Raw genomic sequence first — 25,332 nt, forward strand, 5'->3', positions numbered from 1 at the left:
GGGACATTGTACCATGGTGTAAGTCTGCTGTTGTGTGACTGTCAGGAATGCCCAGGCCTAGAAAATGTTGCATTGGGATCCTTCCGTGCGACGTATATTCCATTTGAAACAGTCCTGTGTGCACAATTGTTCTTTGTAGATAAAACCATAAATCGATTCACGAGTGATAGGATACTTTTTATAATGCACATATCGCACACGACTGAAGATATTTGATAGGGAAATAACGAGCCACGCTAATACCCTACCTTGACTTTCCCCACTGACTCTACTCTCGCACTTCAATATTAATCATCAATGTCACTTACACTCACATATACAAGACTAGTTGGCATCAACTAGCTTTTTTTATAGTTGGGATTATAGCATAAAAGTTGTTATTTCCATACAGCATAGCAGAATGGATTTGTATCAACTCTAGCAACCCCTTCCTCCAATTCTAAAAAAAGTAAGGTTATTCCTTTCGTCATCTAATCTTAAAGTTACCATTGAAACAGCAGTCAATTCACCACCGCTTCCCATTTCTGTATTAAACATTGACTAAACATTGCGATCTGGTCTGAGTTGAGAACGAAACGGCTTTGGCACTCATCCCTAAAGTTTACCTGCTGGTCTGTTATAAATGTGCTTTGTAGATATAAGAATGTATAAAATACCAATGACCTCTCTGACATTAAATGATGGCAGAATGCACAAAAATTACAGGCTCTGGTAGGTTACCATTTATGACTTTGGCAATGACACCATGGCTAGATATTTCTATCCCGTCAACACTTCTCAATGGTGGTGGGGGGCTTGTGCTCGGTGTGGTGCGGGTGGGCAGTGTGACCGAAGCTCCATTGTAATGCCAATGAGTGCAGTGTAACAACAGTATTAAACCTTAAGGGCAACGATTCTGCTGGGACCTAAAGAACATCAGTATCGTGAAGTTGGAACAGGAAAGACCCGTTGAGCGGCTTCTATTGTCCTGGCCTTTTTCAGCTCCTAATATTGGTCACAGTTACAGAATAGTTTAATTTTGTGATGGTGAGATGTCCCGTCCTTCCCACCAGTAAATCCGAAAATACTGCCCCCCGGTTCAGTGTGTTAAAATGCTGCCCATCTGCTGACCCGAACAGCGAAGTGCCTCAGTACCTTTATGTTTGAAGATAAGATGTCTGATTGTTCCTTCAGCTGAAGTGAGCAGATATTCTGATTTTTGGTCGCCACAACAGAGGTTTGCAATTTTCCGAAACTCCCACCTACTTCTTGCCTGCTAGCTGGATCAATAGCCCAAGACAAAGAGCATTTCGTGGGCCGACTACCTGTGCAGCGTGTAATGGTCTTAAACCATGAGCCTCTCAATAACTTAATCACACACTCTGCATCACTCGTGAGGCTACTCACACTCAACATATCAATTCTACCCAGGATCTTTGATGTTTTTTTTGTCCAGGTATTCGGTTATAGAAAATCTCTTCGTATGTGAAGTTAATAGAAATCAGCAAAAGTATTTTCAAAGGGAACCAGGAAAGCAAAGTTTTTGATGAGTGCAGGTCGTTTGTTTTTTAGTCAGGGGACATATATCTCCATAATAAAAGGTATCATCACGCAACTGGGTTTAAAGTATTAGTCAGCCTTCGCCCGCTAATATGGCAGCTTTCGTAAAGTTTGCTATTTCAACGGAACTGTTCGCCACTCTTCGCGTATTTTCTTAGACAAAAATAACTTTTAATTTTGAAGAGTTTGGTATGAGTCAAACGTGGACTCGATGGCGCTCAAAATGCAAGCAGCTTTTTGGAAATATAAAATAACTAAATTAAGTAAAACGCACAGAATATTAAAGTGCCATAATTTTGTGTTTTAAACAGATCTATTTTTGTGAGCAATATGCAGAATGTGGTAGGTGTATGAAATTATAGGCCACGAAAAGGCACGCGAATAACAAAACTCTTCGGTTCATTTTAGACGATGCTTAAACAAAACGATAGGTACGCTTACAAAACGCTATGTTGTCACTACCTCAGGACTTCTCAAAGTGCTTTACAATCAATGGATTACTTTCGCGGGAAAATATAAGACATATATAGTGTTTTAATTGTGTAATTTGAAAGTTGTCGTTAGTTTTGGATAGTGTTGAATAGATAAGTAATTTCTCTTTCATATTCACCTCATTTGGTGACAAGTACAATAGAAGTGACTGTAAAATGTAACATGTCCAGAAAGAATCGGATGTGGAAATGTGCATTTTAGAGCATAAATGTGCATTTTAGAGCATAAATTGTTAGAATAATCGCACAACGATATTGCCTGGTCTGTTCATTAGTTATACGTATATCAGCCATATTACATGTTATCAACAGCGGTTTGAATATTGGGAAGGACTCAATATCGCCCCTCTCCACCCCACAGAAACCCCACTAGGCACAGTAATGCAATGGTTTGTCTGAATATAGCACACGTGTCCATCTTCAACTGCGATATATGTACTTCTGGAGAAAAACAGAAAATGTTACTACACAGCAAGTGCGGTGTGTTGCACACAATGGGACGTTTTGCGCCATGAAAGAGGGAGCAGTTCCCTACTGTATAAATTCATGGGACTTTATTCCTTTGGATGGAACTTGTTTTCTTTAATGGTCCCTGGCTAGATTTAATTCCGCTATAAAACAGTCGGTGATCCTGCGGACTTTATTAAAAATAACGAAATGACGCAACTCCACTGTTTCCAATTAGTTGTGTCACAACAATCACCAAACACCATCCATCAATGAAAATTAAGTATTGAAATATAAGTATTGAAATATAAGTACCCTATAGTAAAATAAAACAGCCTTACTTTTACCTTATCAAATGTTACTTTCAGTTGCCAAATAAAATATGGATCACTGATTAAGACGAATCATTTATATTGGATGAAAATTATATAATTTTATTGAGTTTCAAGAAAAATACAGTGTAAATTGCCATCCGCCTAAACATCAGCACTTTTAGCAGTTGTACTTTGTAGTGAAATAGGATGTGTTCTATTATTGCCTATTCATTTTGTAAGCATGGGGCCGAGTTTGTAATATTATTGCCATTGCACTGTGGTGTTATCCAGGTCCAGACTGCCATCTGGAGCTGTAGTAGGACGCGACTGCCAGTGCTATCATCGCTGTACACATGCAGCAACTTTCCAAAGCACGATACTCCACCAGGAACTGGGTCCAAATATAATGATTGATCTCGGCATGTGTTTGCTTTGTTATATCGGTGTGTCTGCGTGTTGTCTTTTTGTACTGCGCTGGGTTGCCTTGGGCTGTGGAAATAGGTTCCTGATGGTGGGGCCCGATGACGAGCCTATCTCTCACTCTCATTGTTTTCCCCTGCCTCTGAATCCCGGTAATCGGAATTCAAATACTTCAAGATTTTATCTGTGTGTCAAAACCAATGCGGTTATATTGTTTTGAGGGTGGGGTATCTTTTTTTGTTTCCCGGTACAATATATCCTCTTATAGAAACAACTGAAGCCCATTATCAGTTGGAAGAAGTCTTACTGGTAAATCGCAACTATGCAGATAATAAAATGCACAATGTAAACTTTAGCAGCATCTACTTTACGAACTGTAGTCAGCTTCAACCCAATTTCATCAAATTCAAATCAGTTCTCACCACCTAGGAGTGGGGTACTCAGAGAACACAGTCCTGTAATACTACTCAAGCTTTTTTTAAAAAAAGGAAACAGTCAGTTATATAAAATTGAAAGGGTAATAGTGCACTTTTATTGCGTTACAGAGTTCAACAGAAGGGTACTGCAATTTGTCTGAAGGCTACATATTCTAATTTAAAAACAGCGTTTCTTTTTAAATGACGTGTGTCTTTTTCGGTGTAGATAAGAACATAAGATCGGCACTCTGCAGGAATGCTGGTCCCTCTCTTGCTAACCTTCTTTACACATTGGCCATAAAATAATGTCGGTGAAAAATGTTGCTTTATATTTAAAGAAGATGCATTTAATGAATCAGAGAAATTACAAAACGACCAGTTCCCTCAATCGTAAGTCCCGAAGCGACATCTATCATTTTGTCTTTTCCATCGCAAGGCGCTGTAATTAATATCCATTAAGTAAGCATGTAATAGGAATGGTGCAGAGTATCCAGTCCAGTATTGCATTTAAATCGGCGTTAAACAGGTGAAGCTTTTACATGGCTGTTACTTATTTGTTCCAGTTATTGACACCCTCTGCATTGCAGAGACAGGGAACTCAAATTCACGTAGGACTTTGTTTACATATGAATGTGTTAGAGCAACTAGCAATGATAACATGGCCACGGAAATCGTGATGGAAAGCCCCTCAGCATTTGGTATCTATTAAATATCATACTCCGTTGTTTCCCGGGTAGAATATCGTTGCTTCGGGCTACAGTTGAAGTGGTGTATTTTAATGGAATGTGATAGAAAGTCTTTAATTAACAACATGCAAACGTGGAATTCACAGTACTTACTGCCAACAGTTACAATTACCCACTGCCCGCTTTACTGATCTACAGTGCCATCCAGCACCAAACAAGTGACTAAGGTATAACTTGTAAGTGAACAAATTATTTTGTTGTCTGAATGTTGCGTTTAGTATACCAACAAACTGGCTGACTGACAAATCTCAAATTAATATTAATTCCAAAGCACTATATTAATTACAGGGCTTCGTATTGTCTATTTGTCATTTAATTCTATAGTCTTTTACCCCACGACATCTTTATTTGCGTGTAGTTCGCTAATTAATTTGGAAGAGCTTTTTAAAAATTCGTATCTTTTTAATCAGATTTCCCATCTCTATCAAATTGCGCCAAATATCCTTGGAGTGGTGCGTGACAGAGCAAACAGAAGTAATCGCTGATAATATTCATTCTGGGAGCACTTTCATTAAACGTAATTCATTCGACTTTCAGGCTGAATTGAGTGACATACTTATAGCAGAGCCATTTTACTGCTGACGGAAAGCTAAGGTTTTTATTTCACTTTATTGTCACTTTGGTAAAAGGCAACTTATCAACATGCCAATCTCCTATATATAAAAATTCTTAAGCTGTGTTTACGTCACGTAGGTTGGTTAAGTTTGACTTACGAAGGGCGCGGGTGTAAACCATCAGAAGAATCTTGCATTGTGCGCAAGAATGCTTTGCTTTCTGCATGCCAATCACCGGATCACTCTGGTTGTAAACGGTCGGTAGTCATTTCCGTAAAACAGAGAGCGGCTTCCAATATTCCTGCTCGTATTAGCCAGAAATAAAACCACCTCTGTACTGTGAAACGCACAAGTTAATCCTAGAAAAGTACTGAATTTAGTCAGTTGGAATAAATATATGAGATTTCGATTTCTTGGTTGTACCCATTAATATGTTTGACTTATGGCGCTCTCTATGCCTACGCAGAAATCCAAATAATATTGTTTTAGAAAGCAAGTTATAAAAAAACTGAAATCGTTCTGTTAATGCCATATATGTTTTATTGCAATCACATATTGCCTATATACACAACAGCCCTACACACACTTATAGAAAATATTTCAGCTATTTTTCACAGTCCTGCAGAAATCCACCCGGACTGAACCATTAAACCTATTTTATATCTACTGGCTCTTCAAAACAATAGTTATTACATCTGAGTTATCTGGAATTCCAAGAGAAGCAAATGCATGTCACTAATGTTAGTGCTAACAACCCCTTCCTATTAAATAAGCCTGGTAAAAGGAACGTAAGTGCCATTGGAAGCATTGGAGGGAAACGAGCATTGAATGCCTTTGGGAAACATGTCTGATATATATACACATACATACATACATACACATATATACACATACATACACTTATATATGCACAGGCCTTGTCAGGGCAACACATCGTACTATATTTACATTAGACTCATCAGTATATCGTGTACACATCTCCGTTATTAATAACGATATTGTGGAATGTTGTTCCAATCACCTTTACATTGGGCTTCAGTCTTGGTTAGCCAGTCAATAGTTTTCGGAACACTGAGCAGAGGGGAACACTGAACAGCGCCAACCACTGGCCAAAGGGTGACGAGTTACTTCATCCCCCAGGTATGCTGTCCAGGTCAAAAATCCAACATGTGCCAACCTGGTCCCTCCCTCCCTCTCTCCCCGCAAATATATACTTGTAGGAAAAGTGGGTTTAAAATCGAGCTCAAGGATACCTGTAGAAAGTAAAACTTTCTAGCTTCAGGGTATAAGCTTCCTTAACAACACATATTAAAGGATTAAAGTAATACTGAAAAATATTAGTATGATTAATCTTTTCATTACAAATGACTATCCCGCACGATAAAAACTACAAAATGGTGTAAAAAGTATACCCAGTCCAGTAAAAATAGACCGGTTATAAAAGTCTGCGGCGAAGTTGAGGGAGGCAAACGTTCTACACAACTGATAGCCGATGTTCTGAAGATATGTCAACAGTTGTTATTTGCTGCTTTGATAAAGGAAGGTATCAGTTGTGTAGTTACGGGCTGTACCTGTTTGACAATAAATACATAATAAAATGCGTCCTTGATTTGTCATTGGAAGTGCAACCGAATGACTGCAAAACCATTCTGGGGATGTAGTGATAAACCTTGATGACGGAGCCATCAAAATTATTGAAAAAATGGAAAACATCCACCAAGGCAACTTTGTTATTTATTGTACGGTGGTGCAATTAAATGATATTCAATATTGATAAAACCAAAGCAGACACGACGTTTGGATATGCATAATGTATGAATAGTGTCGACAATGATACAAACAAAAATAATTAATTGTCCTTTTTCGCAACAGAATTAATGCTACCCAGACTTTTCCCTGATCGGCACAAAGCTGAAAAAGCCGTGGTTATTACCAGCAAAACACTGTCTGAAGCACCCTGCTATATTTCCATTTTTTTCGCTTGTAAGTACATATTCTGTATTTATATTGTCAATATATACTATCCCCTCCCTAAGCCTTCATGTGAAGGAAATCCTTTGCACACCCTTGCGTCCCAGCTTGACCCTTGCTGGAAGGAATGGCTCTGAGCTCCTGTCCATTCCGATAGCTAGGCGTGTGCCATATGTTTCAGTCGCCTCCCAGCTGATTGTCTTCATCTCTTTATAAAACAGCTGTCCATTGTTTCATCATTTCCTTCTCTTGCCCAAGGCTTGGGTCTATCCGGCGTTTGGCTAGTGTCCAGGAATGCTTCTTTCAAAGCCTGTAGATAGCGTGTAAAAGACACTTCTCGCCCTGGGATTCAGAGCAGATCGAAGTCCAGTTGCGAAACAAAATAGCTGGAGTTGGGGGGGGGGGGGGGGGGGAGAGGCAGGTCCGCTATCTGTGAATGAAAACTACCTGTTCTTTTCAGTTTGACCATTCCCGCCTCGTTCTATTGTCAAAATAGTTTTATTTTCTCTTACAACAAACTTGAATACGAAATGTCGATTTATATTTCCGTATTGTTGTTCAGCTGAAACAAAAATTGTACAGTATTTGCCCCGTATAAGTGTAAAGGAGTTCAGAAAAGTTGTCTTTCAAATCTCAATTTCTGGGTAGCATGTCTTCCTTAAGAATACAGAAATGTTATGCTGACATTGTCATTTTGCGTCGTTATTAGATATTGTAATATACAATTAATTGGAGGATCTAAAACTATCTGAGATGTGCACATTTAACAATAAACGTTCTTGTATTTAAATTCAACATTTCTTTGAATTGGAGAATGAAGGGGCCTCATCTATATTCAATAAACATGTTTTAATTAATTGTTCATCTATTCCTCAAAGTCATGCCAGAAAGTGTTTGATGTCCCCTTGTAACATTCACCCGAAATTAGCTCATTAAGGGTGTCTTTCTGTGATCCGTGTGTTTAAAGCTTTGCACTTCATTTTAATCCATATTGTTTGTTCAATAGTTCGAGACCTGCTCGAATTCCCTATCCCCATTCAAGCTCTTTTAACTATTTTATTAGAGTCGGTGATAAAATTGTACCATCATTGAACAGGTCGTTATTTGACTTTAAAAATGCCATCTCTATAAAATGTTGTATATATTTCTTTTATAACAGTTCATTGGAAAGTTAATTTAACAAGTATAGGATAAATAAGAATTGGACTGCCAAATCTTATTGTACTGAGTAACGAATTTGCACCGAGAAAGCACTACAGCTAATGAAGTCTGTAACTGAGCGGTAATTAAATCAGTATAATTTGCAGATTGAATGGTTTTGAAAAACTCCCAATTTACAATTACAAGAAAATAAATGCGACTATCGTGAAAACAGTACAACGTGAAAACAACCCTTACTCCACTGCGGCAATACCAGAAAAGATGGACTGCAACTCAGAAATGTGCATGGATTTTAGAGTTGGAAAGTAACCAAAGCCATTTGTCAATTAGGAACATGTTTTTAGGGTTTTAAAATGCTAGTAATTGTGAGATAGGTGGGTAAAATGTTTAATTTCTCTCAGCTTATATCAGCAGTGTAAGAAAAGGCCTCTTGGTACGTTCTAGAAGTTAACCATTAGATACTTAAATCTTAAATATGTCCTAGTCAAATGGGCTCCAGCTAATTAAATTTAAAAACAGAATATAATATATGCACAACTATAAAATTAAATGTTATGAAATTTTTTTACAGTCTTTCTTTTGAGCTTCCTATTTGCTTCCTCTTTATTTCACGATCTGTTTTTCGTCCACCACATGGTTCTTTTTCTTAATCACTTTCTCGGTTTATCATTTCTCTTTTGCCCCCTTTCTGTCTTGGTCTTTGTGTCACTTTCGTAACAATTCTATTGTTACATTATTTATCTACTCGTTTTAACAATTTGAGGAACACACCAGTTCATTGTGCCCGCAATCCTACTGGTACAATCTTTACCAGGGCATTGAAAATAACTCGAGCCTGCAGGCAAATCGGTCAGAGTTATAAGGTCAAATTTCAACTTCAATGTCCCACCTCAAAATACACCAAGTAACGCAGATGGAGAGTTAGAAATAATAAATATGTATCTATTGTGGTGAAAGAGGCGTTGAGTCCCTAGCAATAAAATGTAAGCCTTCCTCACCCTAAACCGTGGAGTTAAGCATGTTCTTGAAGAAGATTCTACGATCTACAGCACTCTCTGTCGACGAGATGTTGTAACTACAACCAGTGCTACTCTATACTCCATTACAAAAAGCAACTCTACAGAAAACACCAGTATAAGTGCGCAGAACTCCAGGCGTTCTTCGATAAGACACGCTTGCCTTCTTGACGGTTAAAAGACATTAAAAGGACTACAAATACATGACACCACATAACATTAAAATGAAGTGAAGTTGTTGGCAGAAATGTCTATGTGACGACGTAAGTATCGCCAGGAATGTCCCTGATGCTTATTATATATGAGCAAAAGTAAGTATCATGTGGTTTAGAGATTCCTCTAAAGTGAGAGGACTCGTACTGAAACTGGTGCAATAGAAAACAAAAATACGTTCACGCATCGAACATACACGTTGTTATCCCGACCTGAAGAATGTACAACTCTGATAGGGTTCCTTTGGTTTACTCTATCAGTTGTACATTTGTCAGTTGATACACTGTAAATATTCTCTCCGATTCTCCATTCAGCTCACACTTTTTCATGTTGCAATCAAAAATCAGCCTAATCTGAGAGCACTTATTTCCAGATCTAGGTTCTGAAATAAGGACTCCCAAATTTCCAGTCATTTACAATCTTTTTTTTCTGCCACCAGTAGGTATATATAGACACGTTTGGTATAAATACGAAGTCTGTTACCATGCTGGAATTTAAACTGTTTAAATGAACCACCTGCAGTACTGAGCTAAACATACAGGAAACGGTTATTATTGTCCTACGACATCAATTCTCTAAATTACCAGCACCACACAACACTCCATGATTCCTCTTTCAGGTCCACAATGTAACCTGTAAATAGGTACAGAGCCTATCGCCCGACTACAGCTTTTTTAATATTACATTTATCAAGCGTACGAAAACTTACCAGGTAAAGACTGCTCTGAAGGAGAAGGACAGCGTACCAATAAACAGCCTGCATTCTCCTCTCTTAAACTTCCTCTGCTTTCCCTTTGCTTCTTAACATAGATCCACCTTGTATCCGCCAGAGTAAAGAGGGATCTTTCACGAGCCTGTACATCTAAACAAAAATGAAATTATAGACCCCATGACCACTACACAAGGTTACTTCAGATAAAAAAAATACGATTAAATGCGAATTAATCCAGCAAAACAGTGAAGCAATCTCATAATTCAGTGCCTGCCAAGTTTCAATTCAGGGACGATTAAATCTGATCATTGGTGATCAGCCCCTCTTTGCCGCCGCCTCAACTCGGTTCCAAACGCCAATCGAGTCCGCGCTGGCTGCACTCGGGCACGTCACCGCCCGTGACATCGGGCAGCCGGCTGCCTATCAGAGGCCGGCATCGCCCCCCCAGCCTCGGCAGGAGGGGAGGGGAGGGGGACCGGCCCTGACAGACCTGCAGGGGGAGGGGGAGAGAAACTGCAAAAACCACCACAGCAACCAGAAGGTTCACATTCAGGCTCATTCATTAGGCGAGCTTTTTATTTGATTTTTAAAATGTTAGTCCGCGAAGAACACGGTATTTACAACTCTGTACATCACATTAAAATGAGGTGAAGAGACGTCTCTTCACTTAGTCAATAGGTATCTTCATTACTTCATACAGGTGCTTCCAGGGTACAGGCTGGTAAAAGAAAGTGGATCTGCACACTACAGTATATTGCCTATAGTACTCCATTTGTTTTGTCCACGTTTATTGTTTTCTCATGAAGTCACCAGCTGATTAGCAATAACAATGCTCAGTATTTATGCAAGAACAACGGTTTCATTATTCACCAATTCGGCAACTATTGATTATAATTGTTAGATTGCAAGGATTTCATCAGCTGAATTACAATGTTGACATATTTTATGCTGTTAATCACATTGTTATTATTTCTGCAGACTGACTAGATTATTTTGTTCTAATTAAGACTTCACAAACTGAATAGTCATCGTTGCAATGTTTATGTATTTCACACAGATATTTGAACTACTACGTGACATTATTTTGAAGCATCAGGAGAACATTTTACATTGTTCTGCACAGATTATTGTTTTGTTTAGATGTCATGAACTGAACATCATTGCCGCACTCAGATTTTAAGCATACTTATTATTTGCACTCTTCTGACTCTGAAATACCACTCATGTTGTTTACACAACCAACCTCCCTTTGAATTTATGTCACCATTATTAATAATATATAATTACTGAACCGCTATCAAACGGATAATAATACCTTATTGATTCACTCGAACTGTGGTAATGATAGTAAGGCATAACCGTCCTTTTCGGCACATTGGACTGCAAAGATTACATGCCTTGTGTTCTGTCTCAACACAAGGTGCGAGAGCTTTTTTTTAAAAAAAAGAAAAATTATTTTGCTCCCATTTAAGACCAAGGGGCATTCAGTCTATTTTCAGAATTGTGGTTGAGTGCTGGCAGAGGGAGACACTCCGACCTGCTCGCCGAGTGTGAGCTGCTGCGCTCACTCGCGTTTCGAAGATCTAGGCTTCGGGAATCCCAACAATAAAGGATTGATGGTCTCCCCCTCACACATATATAGAGTGGAGGGAGAGGGATTAATTTTAGTACAGCTTGATTCTTACATACCAGGGCCCTTCAATTGTCCCGCTTCCACAGCGAAAGTCTTACGGAGTGCTTGTGGAGGGGAGCTGCATAGCTGCAAAAGTGGGAGCATAAGGAATAACAAGGGCAGGGCTGAGTGGGATGAATAAAAACATTAATGGGGTCTTCCGACGCATCCTATTAACTGACGAGCTCTGGAATCGCAGTCTTGTTCTGATTTTTAAAAATGCATTTGGAGTAAATGGAGATCATACTTGGGATGCGGAACATGACGTACATATTCACAAAAACAAACCAAACTCTTCACAGATATATGTGTGTGTGAGAGAGAGAGAGAAAGAGAGAGTATGGGGTTCCCAGTGCAAGATCCGTCTTCATGTAAGTCCTAATACAGAGGAACGACTCCCTCAAGAGGGGAAAATCTTCATCTTCAAGTTTCAGAGCAGGCAGACGAATATTGCAATATGAAGAAGTGTAGGTGGAAGGCGGGTAAACACACCAGGCAGGTCATTTAAAGTTCTGTTTGGGAAGACACATAACGTGACAGAACCATTAAACGGACAGTATTCTAGTCTTTGTCGGGGAGGGGGATCTGCGAGCAGTGGATATAAGAAGGGGAAGTACGAGAAGAATTACATTTATGAAGCTCCAATGTAGCATCTTGTGACTATTTACGAGTTGTGTGCTAAAAGCACATTTTGGAGTCTAGTAGCGTGGTACAATGTTGCTGAAAGCGTCGCTAAAGAGCATCAAAACCGGACTTCGACTCTGATAAGGGAAATCCTGTGGGGAAAAGGGACTGAAAATGCTAAATCAGACTTAAACTTGTCGGGGTACCGATCTCTGACATGAGGAGAAAAATGTCAGTTCTTGAGATTTTTTTTCAAATGCTAGGTTTTAAATATATACATATATATATATTTCAACGAGAATCCAAACCGCGAGTTTGGTAGCGAGGAAGATCGAGATGTGAAGATTTCAAATTGGCACCAAGCGATTCCTGGGGCGAGCTCTGGAAAAAAAACCTGACGCCTTCTGTCATCATTAAGCTCACTGGCGGTGTGAGAATTGTAAAGAATAGTGTGAAGTCAAATATATAATAAAAACACTGGAAACGCTTGCAGGCCCCGTGGGATCCGTAATGATGGAGAACACGATGGAAAGAAATGATTCCTTTACTTTTATGACATGCACAGCACAGATTGTCAGATTATTCTTTCGCTTCTGCAAACCAAATCCCAGCAGATATTTATTATAAATCTAGTGAAGTTAGTTTTGCACACATACACAATTTCATCCTACCGCCAATAAAACAAATTATTTCAGTAATGTTATTTTAATCATTACAGTCAGATCCTGGGCTCCTAATCTCAGTGCGAGTTGCGGAATTGTTCCTGGCACTATATATAGACAAATAGCTGGAGGCCAATGTATTGTACGTTCCTGAATGTAGGTCCTACCTCAGATATTTGGATTGTTTCCTTTCGACATTTTCATGATCTAACTGAATGGCGGAACAGGCTCGAGGGGCTGAATGGCCTCCTCCTGTTCCCATCTTCCTATATACTGATACTCATTTATCCTTATAAAAATCAAACCCCGTTCATGGTTCATTTTATTATAATCACAGCTTTCCTGGGTGTGATCAGAACCCGTGATTTCTAATATTTTGCATTGTTTCAGTGATTTCCTCCAACAGCGCGCTTGTTTACGCTGGAGCTGCCAAATGAGTCCCAGTCCCCATCTGTTCTCGATACAGGCGGTAAATCTGTACCTGTCCGACATTACTTGCGTGATACAAATAAGGGTTAAGGCTACTTTACGCACGAAAATGAGAGACGCCCGCATCACCGGATGCCCTTTGTAAATTTAACCTAATTATATTTGTGTCAGTTTACAGAAAATGAACATTCTTGAGATAAGAGTATTCCAGTTTGGAAAATCCAGCCACAACCGTATTGCTGAATTGCCACAGTCAGCACCGACCACTGCTAGCACTTCAGAGTAAAAGGGACAGATTAATTATTTCAGCCAAGAGGCAGCCGAAAAACTCAACACATTATTAGCAGTCTTACAGCGCCTTGGCGTGGCCAAAGAGTGCACAACAACAAAATACTTAAGGATGGATGAACCCATATTATTGATTACATTGTACTGGTTTAAAATGTATATGGGGCACTGGAATTTTTTTTTAAAACAAATAATTAAAACCGAAAAAAAATCAGCAAGTTTAGCAACGGAAAACACCTATTAAAAATATAGCTATATTAAAGTCTTCTACAAAAGCAAAATACTGTGGATGCTGGAAATCTGAAATAAAAACAGAAAGTGCTGGAAATACTCCGCAAGTCAGGCAGCATCTGTGGAGAAAGAAAGAGTTAATGTTTCAGGACAATGACCCTTCATCAGAGCTGGAAGAAGTTAAAGATTTAACAGTTTTTAAGCAAGTACAGAGCCAGGCAAAGGGGGATGGGGAGGAAGGGGAGGGGAGGAAAGAACAAAAGGGAAGGTCTGTGATAGGGTGGAGGGCACGAGTGATTAAATGACAAAAAGGATGATGGTGCAAGACAAGGGGGATGGTAATGGGACAAGTAAAGAAACAAAAGATGGGTCTAGAGGAGCTGTAAATGGCAACAGCAGAACCATTACCAGCACCTGCTGTCCAAAAAAATGGCTGCAGGTGCTCTATGATCTGAAGTTACTGAAATCAATGTTGAGTCCAGAAGGTTGTAAAGTTGCTAATTGAAAGATGAGGTGTTGTTCCTCGAGCTTCCGTTGAGCTTCATCAGAACAGTTTAGGAGGCCGAGGACAGAGAGGTCAGAGTGGGAGTGGAATGGAGAATTAAAATGGCAAGCAATCGGCAGGTCAGGGTCACGCTTGTGGACTGAGTGGAGGTGTTCATCAAAGCGATCACCCAATCAGTGTTTGGTCTCCCCAGTGTAGAGGAGACCGCATTGTGAGCAGTGAAAACAGTATATTAAATTGAAAGAAGTACAAGTAAATCGCTGTTTCACATGGAAGGAGTGTTTGGGGCCCTGGACAGTGGGAACGGAGGAGGTGAAAGGGCAGGTGTTGCATCTCCTGCGCTCGCAAGGGAAGATGTCATGGGAAGGGGTTGGGGTGTTAGGGGTGATGGAAGAGTGGACCAGGGTATCGAGGAGGGAATGGTTCCTTCGGAATGCTGAAAGGGGAGGGGAAGATGTGTTTGGTGGTGGCATCGTGCTGGAAGTGGCAGAAATGGCAGAGGATGATATGTTGAATGTGGAGGCTAGTGGGGTGGAAGGTGAGGACAAGAGATCTTATCATGGTTTTGGGAGGGAGGGGAAGGGGTGAGGGCAGAAGTGAGGAAAATGGGATGGACACAGTCGAGGGCCTTCTCAACTATAGTGGAGGGCAATCCTTGGTTGAGGAAAAAGGAAGACAAGTCGGAAGCACTGGTGTGGAAGGAGCATCGTCAGAACAGATATGATGGAGAAACTGGGAGAATGGAAAAGAGTCCTTACAGGAAACGGGGTGGGAGGAAGTGTAATCAAGGTAGCTGTGGGAGTCAGTGGGCTTATAATAGATATTGGTTGACAGCCTAGCCCCAGAAATGGAGATGGAGAAGTTGAGGAAGTTGAGAAAGTCTTGTATCTAGCCTGACCCCCACGAAGGTGGAAAGTCCCACTTGCACCTGATTGGCTTAAATGTTATATTCATAAAACAGCAAGAAATAAAGAACTTACAATTATCCAGTGCCTTTCATGACCTCAGGACTTCCCAAAGTACTTCACAGCCAACAAAGTACTTTAAAAAAAATATATAGTCACTGTTGTAATGTAGGAAACTTGGTAGCCAATTGGCACACAGCAAGGACCCACAAACAACAATTAAATAAATGAACTGCTGGATCTTGATGGAAAAATAATGGCATGTTAACAACACATGCCATTATTAATGTGCAAATTGGCCAGCAAGTTCAAGGGATTAAGAGATACGAATCTCCAGTATTTGCTGGTCAATTTATGCTGCTCCGCTGTTTGCTTCACACAAATGACATCTCATCCTTGTAACATCTCCTCCCCGTATTTTGTAAGAACTTAAAACTGGATTTGCAAATTAACTGCCCATTAACTTCACCGCAGAAAGTTATGGCTGGAACTTAACGGTGTAAGTACCTTTTTAATGATGTAATAACTGTTAATGCAATGCCAATCAACCTCTCTGGCTCAGAAAGGGAACAATTTATACTGTTCAATCTCGTTCCTCCATGTAGTAAATTGTTGATAGAGATTTTAAAAATATCAAAGTTACATTTTTAATTTTTTTTCTTACTTTTACTTTCTGTCTCTTTTTTCTCTCTCTTAATCCAATCTTTCTTTCCATCTCTTTATTTTTCTTTCTGTACCTGATTTGACTCTAATTCCTCTGTTTCTCATTGGTTAAGGAGATAGACTGTTGGTCCCATTGTTCACTAAAATCCCAGATGCCCCATTGCCCTCACCACGCCATTATAAGCTCGCACTTCCACCAAGTTATGGCATTAAAAAAAATTTGAGCTGTAAGGTGCAGGAAAAAGTCTAACTGACGGCATACACCATGAGATGCCCTGTTCCGGCAAGATCCAGCCCCATATTTTAGATGTTGGTTAAGGGACACTGTTGGCCAGGACACTGGGAGAACTCTCCTACTCTTCTTTGAATGGAGCTATGGGATTTTTTACATCCACCTGAGCTGGCAGACAAGGCCTCAGTTTAATATCTCACCCAAAAGATGGCACCTCTGATAATGCAGCACTCCCTCAGTACTGGACTGAAGTGTTAGCCTAGAAAATGTGCACGTCTCTAGATTGGAGCGTGAACCATGAGTGGAGGTCCCTTCTTTTGGATGAGATGTTAAACTGAGGCTCTGCCTGCTCTCTCAGGTGGTAGTAAAAGATCCCTAGGTGCTATTTGAAGAAGAGCAGGGGAGCTTTCCCTGGTGTCCTGGACAATATGTATTCCTCAACCAATGTCATCAAAGCAGATTATCTGGTCATTATCCCACTGCTTTTTGTGGGACCTTGCTGTGCACAAAATTGGTTGCCTACATTACATCAGTGACTACACTTCAAAAGTGCGTCATTGACTGTAAAGTGCTTTGTGACACCCTGAGGTCGTGAAAGGTGCTATATAAATGCAAGTTCTTTCTTCCTTAAATAATATGTAAATTGCAACTGATGTTTATGGTCTGTTCATATCTGCAACCTGATTGTTCATTTTTAGTTTCACACCTTCATAGATACCGACAATTTACAAAATAACGAAAACTCAGATCTGGATACCTGCAATTTTTAACAGGTCCTGAACTTGCCTTATTTTTGAAAATTCCATTGTCATCCGAAACCCTCCAAAGGAAGGGTTTTGTCTTCCCGGCCTGGTAAGTTACTGTACTAGTAGCTGGGCAGAGAAAAGCCCGTTTAAATTTTTTTTAAAGTTTCTGATCCAGCACTCATCAGCTCCTATGGCCTGCTCCTGCCCGATCCTGCCCAAAGCCATCTACAACTGCCAAATGTAAGTATAAGTGTCTTATCCACAGACCCACATGTTACCTCCACATCTGTTGCAATGAGGTCAAAACTGTAACCAGTATATTAAAAGTGTCCAATCTCTATATCACTAAAACCCTTTGAAATACAATCTCTCCTTTGAGGAGTCAAACTGCAAAAATGAGGCACTTTACTTGAGCAATGAATAGCCAGTTCCCAAACACGAACACAAATGTATGCCAGTGGCTACATGTGGTCTTTGTGTATGCTAGCACCACTCGATTTTAAAACATGCAATTTCAGAAGTCATTTTTAGGATGGTATTTTTCTTAAAGGTACCTGTTTTTACAGTACAATCTCTTTTAGGCTGCAATTGTTCTGCAGCTACCAATCTCAGTTCAATATCTGTAAAAAAATTGCACAGTAGGCAGGAGTTATGCTGGCAAATGTGCATAACAGAAATCCACCACAAAGAAGCCATGTTCAGAACTCTGCTCTGTGGGTGGCTAATTTATAATATTAGGAGAGCATGGGCACAGCATTCACTTTCACCTAAAATTTCTCAGATGATCTAACAGAGATCCTGAGCACTTTTTCTGAGCACAATCGACTGGAATTATACTGCAACTGGTATGAACTCAAGCTAGTGTGATATGGTCTCCTAGAGAGGCTATCACACAGCTTGACTTTAGTACACTCAGGAAACAGATAAGGACCTGACTTCTGAGTTATATTGCCAATTTCACCTGAATGCACATCCAAAACTGCTTTGCATTCATGTAAAAGTGGCAGTATAACTGCACACTTAAGCCTGTTATGCACTTATCGTGAAGACTGAACCCTATAGATTAATTGGCCTTTCCTCTGTTTTTGTGGAACCACTACATATTATGCAACTATCATTACAGGCATCAGTCTCTCAATGTATACGCTAGTGCCTTCTCTTCAGTCTTCTGAGAACAACATTGCTGCCATAAGTTTGCAGCAATTGAAATAAGGAATTAACTGAAAATTTTAATATGGATAACAGAATCATAGGGTCATAGAATCAAAGAAAAATTATGGCACAGAAGGAGGTCATTCGGCCCATCGTGTCCGCGCCGGCCGAAAATGAGCCATCCAGCCTCATCCCACTTTCCAGCAATTGGCTCGTAACCCTGTAGGTTACGGCACTTCAGGTGCACATCCAGGTACTTTTTAAATGAGTTGAAGGTTTCTACCTCTACCACCCTTTCAGGCAGTGAGTTCCAGACCTCTACCACCCTCTGGGTGAAAACATTTCTCCTCAGCTCCCCTCTAATCCTTCTACCAATCACTTTAAATCTATGCTCCCTGGTCACTGACCCCCCCTGCTAAGGGAAATGGGTCCTTCCTATCCCATTCTATCTAGGCCCCTCATAATTTTGTTCAGCTCAATTAAATCACCCCTCAGTCTCCTCTGCTCCAAAGAGAACAACCCCAGCCTATCCAATCTTTTCTCATAGCTAAAATTCTCCAGCCCTGGCAACATCCTCGTAAATCTCCTCTGTACCCTCTCTAGTGCAATCACATCTTTCCTGTAATGTGGTGACCAGAACTGTACCCAGTACTCAAGCTGTGGCTTAACCAGTGTTTTATACAGTTCCAGCATAACCTCCCTGCTCTTATATTTTATGCCTCAGCTAATAAAGGAAAGTATTCCATATGCCTTCTTAACCACCTTATCTACCTATCCTGCTACCTTCAGGGATCCGTGAATATGCACTCCAAGGTCCCTCACTTCCTCTACACCTCTCAGTATCCTCCCATTTATTGTGTATTCCCTTGCCTTGTTTGCCCTCCCCAAATGCATTACCTCACACTTCTCTGGATTGAATTCCATTTGCCACTTTTCTGCCCACCTGACCAGTCCATTGATATTTTCCTGCAGTCTACAGCTTTCCTCCTCACTATCAACCACATGGCCAATTGTTGTATCATCTGCAAACTTCTTAATCATGCCCCCTACATTTAAGACCAAATCATTAATATATATCACAAAAAGCAAGGGGCCTAGTACTGAGCCCTGCGGAACCCCACTGGAAACAGCCTTTCAATCATAAAAACATCCGTCGACCATTACCCATTGCTTCCTGCCACTGACCCAATTTCGGATCCAACTTGCCACTCTCCCTTGGATCCCATGGTCTAGTACTTTTTTGACCAGTCTGCTGTGTGGGACCTTAACAAAAGCCAGGCTAAAATCCATGTTGACTACATCAAATACACTACCCTCATCAGCCCTCCTTGTTACCTCCTCAAAAAATTCAATCAAGTGAGTCAGACATGACCTTCCCTTAACAAATCCTTGATTTCTCTGTGCCTTTCTAAGTGACAGTTTATCCTGTCCCTCAGAATTGATTCCAATAATTTGCCCAGGTTAGACTGACTGGCTTGTAATTATTTGGTCTATCCCTCGATAGATGAGATAAGATGCAAATATGACCCAAACTAAAATTAGTTGTCTCACTGATAAATTTGAATTTGTAGCAAAGAGACATTCACGCACAATAAATGAAAACTTTTTAAAAATCTAAAAGTTTAGCTTTATCATATCAAAATGAGATTTTATCTAATATACAAACTAATGCTATTGTATGCACCAATTTAGGAAATAAGAAAATCCTATACAACTTCAATACTTACATCTGAAATAAATATGACAATAGACTGATCCATTCTATCTTACTCGGTTTGAAGGTGAGACAATCTAATCCAATGAAATCTGCTTAAGATGTATGTAGTGTTAATCTCTATACCCATAACTTGTCCCTGTCAGCATTTACTTAAATGAGCAAAATTCATTATACTTCTGACCCCAGACTGAAGCATCAGCCATTGTCAGAGATTTAACTTGTAACTACTCCAAAGGGAAATGAGCATTCTAAGTGCTGAACTATCAGGAGATCTTATTCTATTAGACTTTCAATCAAACCAAAAATCATTTCTTCTCAAATGAAACCCCTGGCTATATTACTGAAGATGTGAATTTGCTATGTTGTATGTTGTGGGTTTAGAGTCTGGGAGAATGATTTAAAATCCAACAAAATTACAGAGATTAATATTATATCCCAACTGCAATTTTTGTTTTGCCGTTCCTCGTGGTTCCTGAAAGAGGCGTCAGGTAGACACTCAAAACATTCAGGTTTCTCAAGCTGAGAGCTGAGACAGTTGATGACAGCTTTCCCTGTGAGAATGCAAACAATTCTCTGAAATTTAATTATATTGGCCACAGATGATGGGGTTTGAATCATCTCTCATCAAAGAGTCCCAAGGAACTAAACATTTCACTGATCTCTGGAATAGTTACTTGGATCCAAACAGGAACACATTAGCTCACCAAAGATTGTGTTATCCTCTTTTTCAGGAAAAGGGTTAATAATCCTACTTTTTTATACAATTTAACTACTGTCAATCAAATCAAAATGGTGGATGAGAGTGATTTACCCGTAGGCACTTTTGTTAAATTGGATTTTGTTAGTGGGAAACCATCCAATCACAATTCACCTGTAATAATAATCATTTAACACATCTCAAGCAGCTAAACAGCCATTTAAATGGTAAAAACTCCAAAGTTTAGTGCTGCTTCATGTGCAATATTTGTGCTTAATAGCTCCATGAAAGTGAAATACACACACTTTGGTACCTTCCACTATGTAAACATTTGTGGTTGATTAAACGAGAGTGGATGTCTTTTCTAAATTACCCCTTAGGAGACATTGGGTTGCCCCAGTGTCATCAACTCAAATAAAAGAAATCTAACAAAAGTGCCCCCTTTTTAGAGGGGCACAACTAATAAACACCCAAATCATACAAAAGAAAGGAAACTTAGCAAATTAAATAATAATGCTGTCGCTAGGAAATAGTACACACTCCAGTCCCTGCAGTGCCCACCGGTCGCGGATAGCCTTAAGCGTACCGGCGGACAGCGCATGCTCCTTCTCCAGGGCTACCCGGGTGCAAACAAAGCCGCGGAAGAGAGGCAGGCAGCAGGAGCGACCACCCCCATGGGCCATGTCCAACCTGGACTTGTGGGTGGCCTCCTTGGCCAGGCCCTAAAGCAGACCCACAAGGAGGTCCTCTGACTTGCCCGCCAAGAGTGGATGTTAAAGTTTGATTTTAACTGTTTATTAACTTTCTGAAACTAGTCAGTGGATATTTATGTTTACACTGAATCCAAGCATGAGGAATAAAACAAAGGCACATTATGCAAAGTGTAATTCAGGAAGTCACAATACTTAAAGCAACAAATAAAATAATTATATAATCAAATGATGATTCACCACATGCTTGCACCCTTACAATGTTAATCATTAATAATGCTTGCATTTTGTAGCAAATTATCATTTTAAAATGTAGAAAGTGTTTTACACAATTAATTACTTTATAAAGTGACTGTTGTTATGTAGTCAAACTTGACAGCAATTCTGTCCCAGCAAGATCTTACTGACTGCTGTGACATGAATGACCAATTAACCTTTTCTTTGGTATTGTTGCTTGAGGGAAGAATATTGGCCAGGACACCAGGAAAACTCCCTGCTCTTTTACAAAAAGCTGCTACGGGATTTTTAATGTTCATCTGACTTGTCAGAACTTTGGTTTTACTTCTCAGTCGAAGGAATGCACTTCCAATACAGCTCTTCCTCAGTGTTATACTGGATTGTCAGCCTCAATTAGAGGTTCAAACCTCGATATGATTCATACTCTAGGCTAAGTGAGCCAAGCTGAAATATATTAGGTTTCATTGCACTAAAGTTACAATAACAGTGTGAGATCCTCTTCGTAGTTGAATTTCCATGGAGGTTCTCCTGGCAATCTGTCATAACTTACATAGAATTACATAGAACATACAGCACAGAAAGAGGCCATTCAGCCCAACAGGTCCATGCTTCATCTAACCCTATCAGCATATCCTTCCCCTTAAATGCATCTATACTAATTGCCTCAACTATTCCTTGTGGTTGTGAGTTCTACATTCTAACCACTCTCTGTTTTTCAATTCTATCCCTCTAGAAGTGAACCCCAGTGCTTTGTTGCTTTTCTATGGCCTTATTAACCTGCGTCATTACTTTTAGTGATTTGTGTATCTGTACCCTTAGACTCCTCTGCTCCTCTACCCCATTTAGACTCTTAGGGCTAGAAATTGGGCCGTGTAGCGCCCATTGTTTCAGCGCTACGCGGCCTCTCGAAGTGCCAAGATGGCGTCTTGGCTGCGCACGCAAGTTTCCAGCATGACATGCGCCGGATACCGTCTTCGTACAGGTATTAGCGCATGCACAGAGAGCAAATGCCGGCAGCATGTAAAGTAGGGAGAAAATGCGTACAATCAGTGTACAACGCTGATTTAAAGGGATAGACACCATTTTGGAACTTAACGCTCAACTCAACGCACAGTCTTAACCACGCACACCTGAACATGTCTTAGACAGCCTGGAGGACACCTCACAAGTGCAATTTAAAGGGACCATGCAGGTGTTGCAGGTTAGTTGCTGGATTATTGCTTCTGGCTGATGGTGGAATAGGAAGTGTTTTTTGAAGCTTATACTTACTGAGAGTTGCTACAGTACATTTGACAGTGGTTTGGCAAGTACTGCCTTATGGTTCGGAAAGTTACAATCGTGGTTGAACAACATTCCTGCCAACCATGGGTGGTCTGCTAGGGCTCCCGCTTGGCATTGAACATGACTGGGAGCATGCAGAGAGGCCATGCACAGCAGGTCAAACTGTGAGGAGAGGGAGGAGGAGGAGGCACAGAGCACTGAGAAGGAGGCTATATCCAATGAGGGCCTACCAGGACCAATTCTCTTACCTCAGCGCGACCGAGGAACATTACATCCGACAGCTGAGGGTCACAACTGCAGCCTCAGAGAAGGGCGAGGACAGCATTGCCTGTGGCTGTGAAGGTAACCATGGCGCTGAACTTCTACGGCTCAGGATCATTTCAGGCCTCTGCTGGTGACTTGTGCAACATCTCGCAGTGTGCAGTGCACTGCTGCATAAGGGAAGTCACAGACGCACTGTATGAGATGAGGAACAGGTTCACCACCTTCCCTCTTGATAGAAACAAGCAGAACGAGTGAGCACGGGGGTTCACTTGCATTGCTGGCTTCCCCAAAGTGCAGGTTGCCATTGGCTACACACACATTGCCTTCCATGCCCCACATATCAATTCGGCCGTACTCATCAACCAAAAGGGCTTCCAATCCCTCAACGTGCAGCTGGTGTGCAACCACACACATCAAATCATGCCCACTACCATGGGAGCAGTCACAGCACCTTCATTATGCGGCAGCCCAACGTGCCAGCTACCTTTCACCCAGCTCGGCAAGTCAAAGGCTGGCTACTGGGTGACAAGGGCTATCCCCTCACGCGGTGGCTCAAGACTCTGGTCATGAACCCACACACACGTGCAGAGCAGGCCTACAATGAGAGCCATGCTGCCACATGCAACATCGTGGAGCACACCATAGGCCTCCTCAAACAATGCTTCCACTGCCTGGACCGGTCTGGAGCAGCCCTGCAGTACTCCACTGAGCGGGTGGGCAGATTCGTGGTGGTCTGCTGCATGCTGCACAACCTCGCCATCACGAGGGACCAACCCTTGCCACCGATGATCAGAGAAGACCCTGAGCCAGAGGGTGAGGAGGAGGAAGAGAAAGAGGCTGAGGAGGAAGAGGAGGACGAGGCTGAGGAGGAGGAGGGGGAGGAGCCGGAGGAGGAAGTGGAGGAAGACGCAAGGGCTCTGCGTGCTCGCCTGATCCGTGCCCGCTATCAATGATGTGAACGACATCCCCCAACTCACCAACAGTCCCGCACTCCCCACCTTTCCACTCCCACATGACCATCAAGTCGCCCTCCATTTGATTACACATTGGTTTCCCCCTCAGCTCATTGCACAAATAAAAACCACCACCAAATGCAAATTCAAAGTCACATTTATCAATTAACAAATTAAATTATACAAACAGAACAGGACTATTCATCCTTGTGCATTCCCTTGGAGCCTGTTGTTTATGTGCTTTTACCTATCCTAGTGCTCCTACAAGGTGCATCCCCAGTGGCTGGAGCATGGGTGGTAGGAGGCTGCTGGCCTTCAACTGAGGATTGTTCAGATGACCTTAGTGGACGACCTCGAGCAGCTCTGGGCCAGGTGGGCCCGGCTTCACACTGCACCATCTCAGCATGGGCTGCAGCATTCTGGCCTGGCTGGCTGATAGGCAACAACAATCGGGATCTTGATAAATTGGGCCAGTGGGCCGATGAATGGCAGATGGAGTTTAATTTAGATAAATGTGAGGTGATGCATTTTGGTAGATCGAATCGGGCCAGGACCTACTCCGTTAGTGGTAGGGCGTTGGGGAGAGTTATAGAACAAAGATATCTAGGAGCACAGGTTCATAGCTCCTTGAAAGTTGAGTCACAGGTGGCTAGGGTAGTGAAGAAGGCATTCAGCATGCTTGGTTTCATTGGTCAGAACATTGAATACAGGAGTTGGGATGTCTTGTTGAAGTTGTACAAGACATTAGTAAGGCCACACTTGGAATACTGTGTACAGTTCTGGTCACCCTATTATAGAAAGGATATTATTAAACTAGAAAGAGTGCAGAAAAGATTTACTAGGATGCTACCGGGACTTGATGGTTTGACTTATAGGGAGAGGTTGGATAGACTGAGACTTTTTTCCCTGGAGAGTAGGAGGTTAAGGGGTGATCTTATAGAAGTCTATAAAATAATGAGGGGCATAGATAAGGTAGATAGTCAAAATCTTTTCCCAAAGGTAGGGGAGTCTATAATGAGGGGACATAGATTTAAGGTGAGAGGGGAGAGATACAAAAGGGTCCAGAGGGGCAATTTTTTCACTCAAAGGGTGGTGAGTGTCTGGAACGAGCTGCCAGAGGCAGTAGTAGAGGCGGGTACAATTTTGTCTTTTAAAAAGCATTTGGACAGTTACATGGGTAAGATGGGTATAGAGGCATATGGGCCAAGTGCAGGCAACTGGGACTAGCTTAGTGGTATAAACTGGGCGACATGGACATGTTGGGCCGAAGGGCCTGTTTCCATGTTGTAAACTTGTATGATTCTATGTATGTATAACAAGGGCACTGGCAGAGTGGCAGGGGTGGGAGCAGGCATGCTGTTGTC

General features: G+C 41.1%; 1 protein-coding gene across 1 annotated transcript in view; it reads right to left on the reverse strand.

The window, feature by feature from the left end:
- The window catches only part of LOC137332248 (neurexophilin-1-like), a 136,834-nt gene that overhangs the window by 110,130 nt on the left and 1,372 nt on the right, over window positions 1-25,332 (reverse strand). The window lies entirely within an intron of this gene.

The sequence above is a fragment of the Heptranchias perlo genome, chromosome 2, assembly GCF_035084215.1.
Source record: "Heptranchias perlo isolate sHepPer1 chromosome 2, sHepPer1.hap1, whole genome shotgun sequence".
Lineage (NCBI taxonomy): Eukaryota > Metazoa > Chordata > Chondrichthyes > Hexanchiformes > Hexanchidae > Heptranchias > Heptranchias perlo.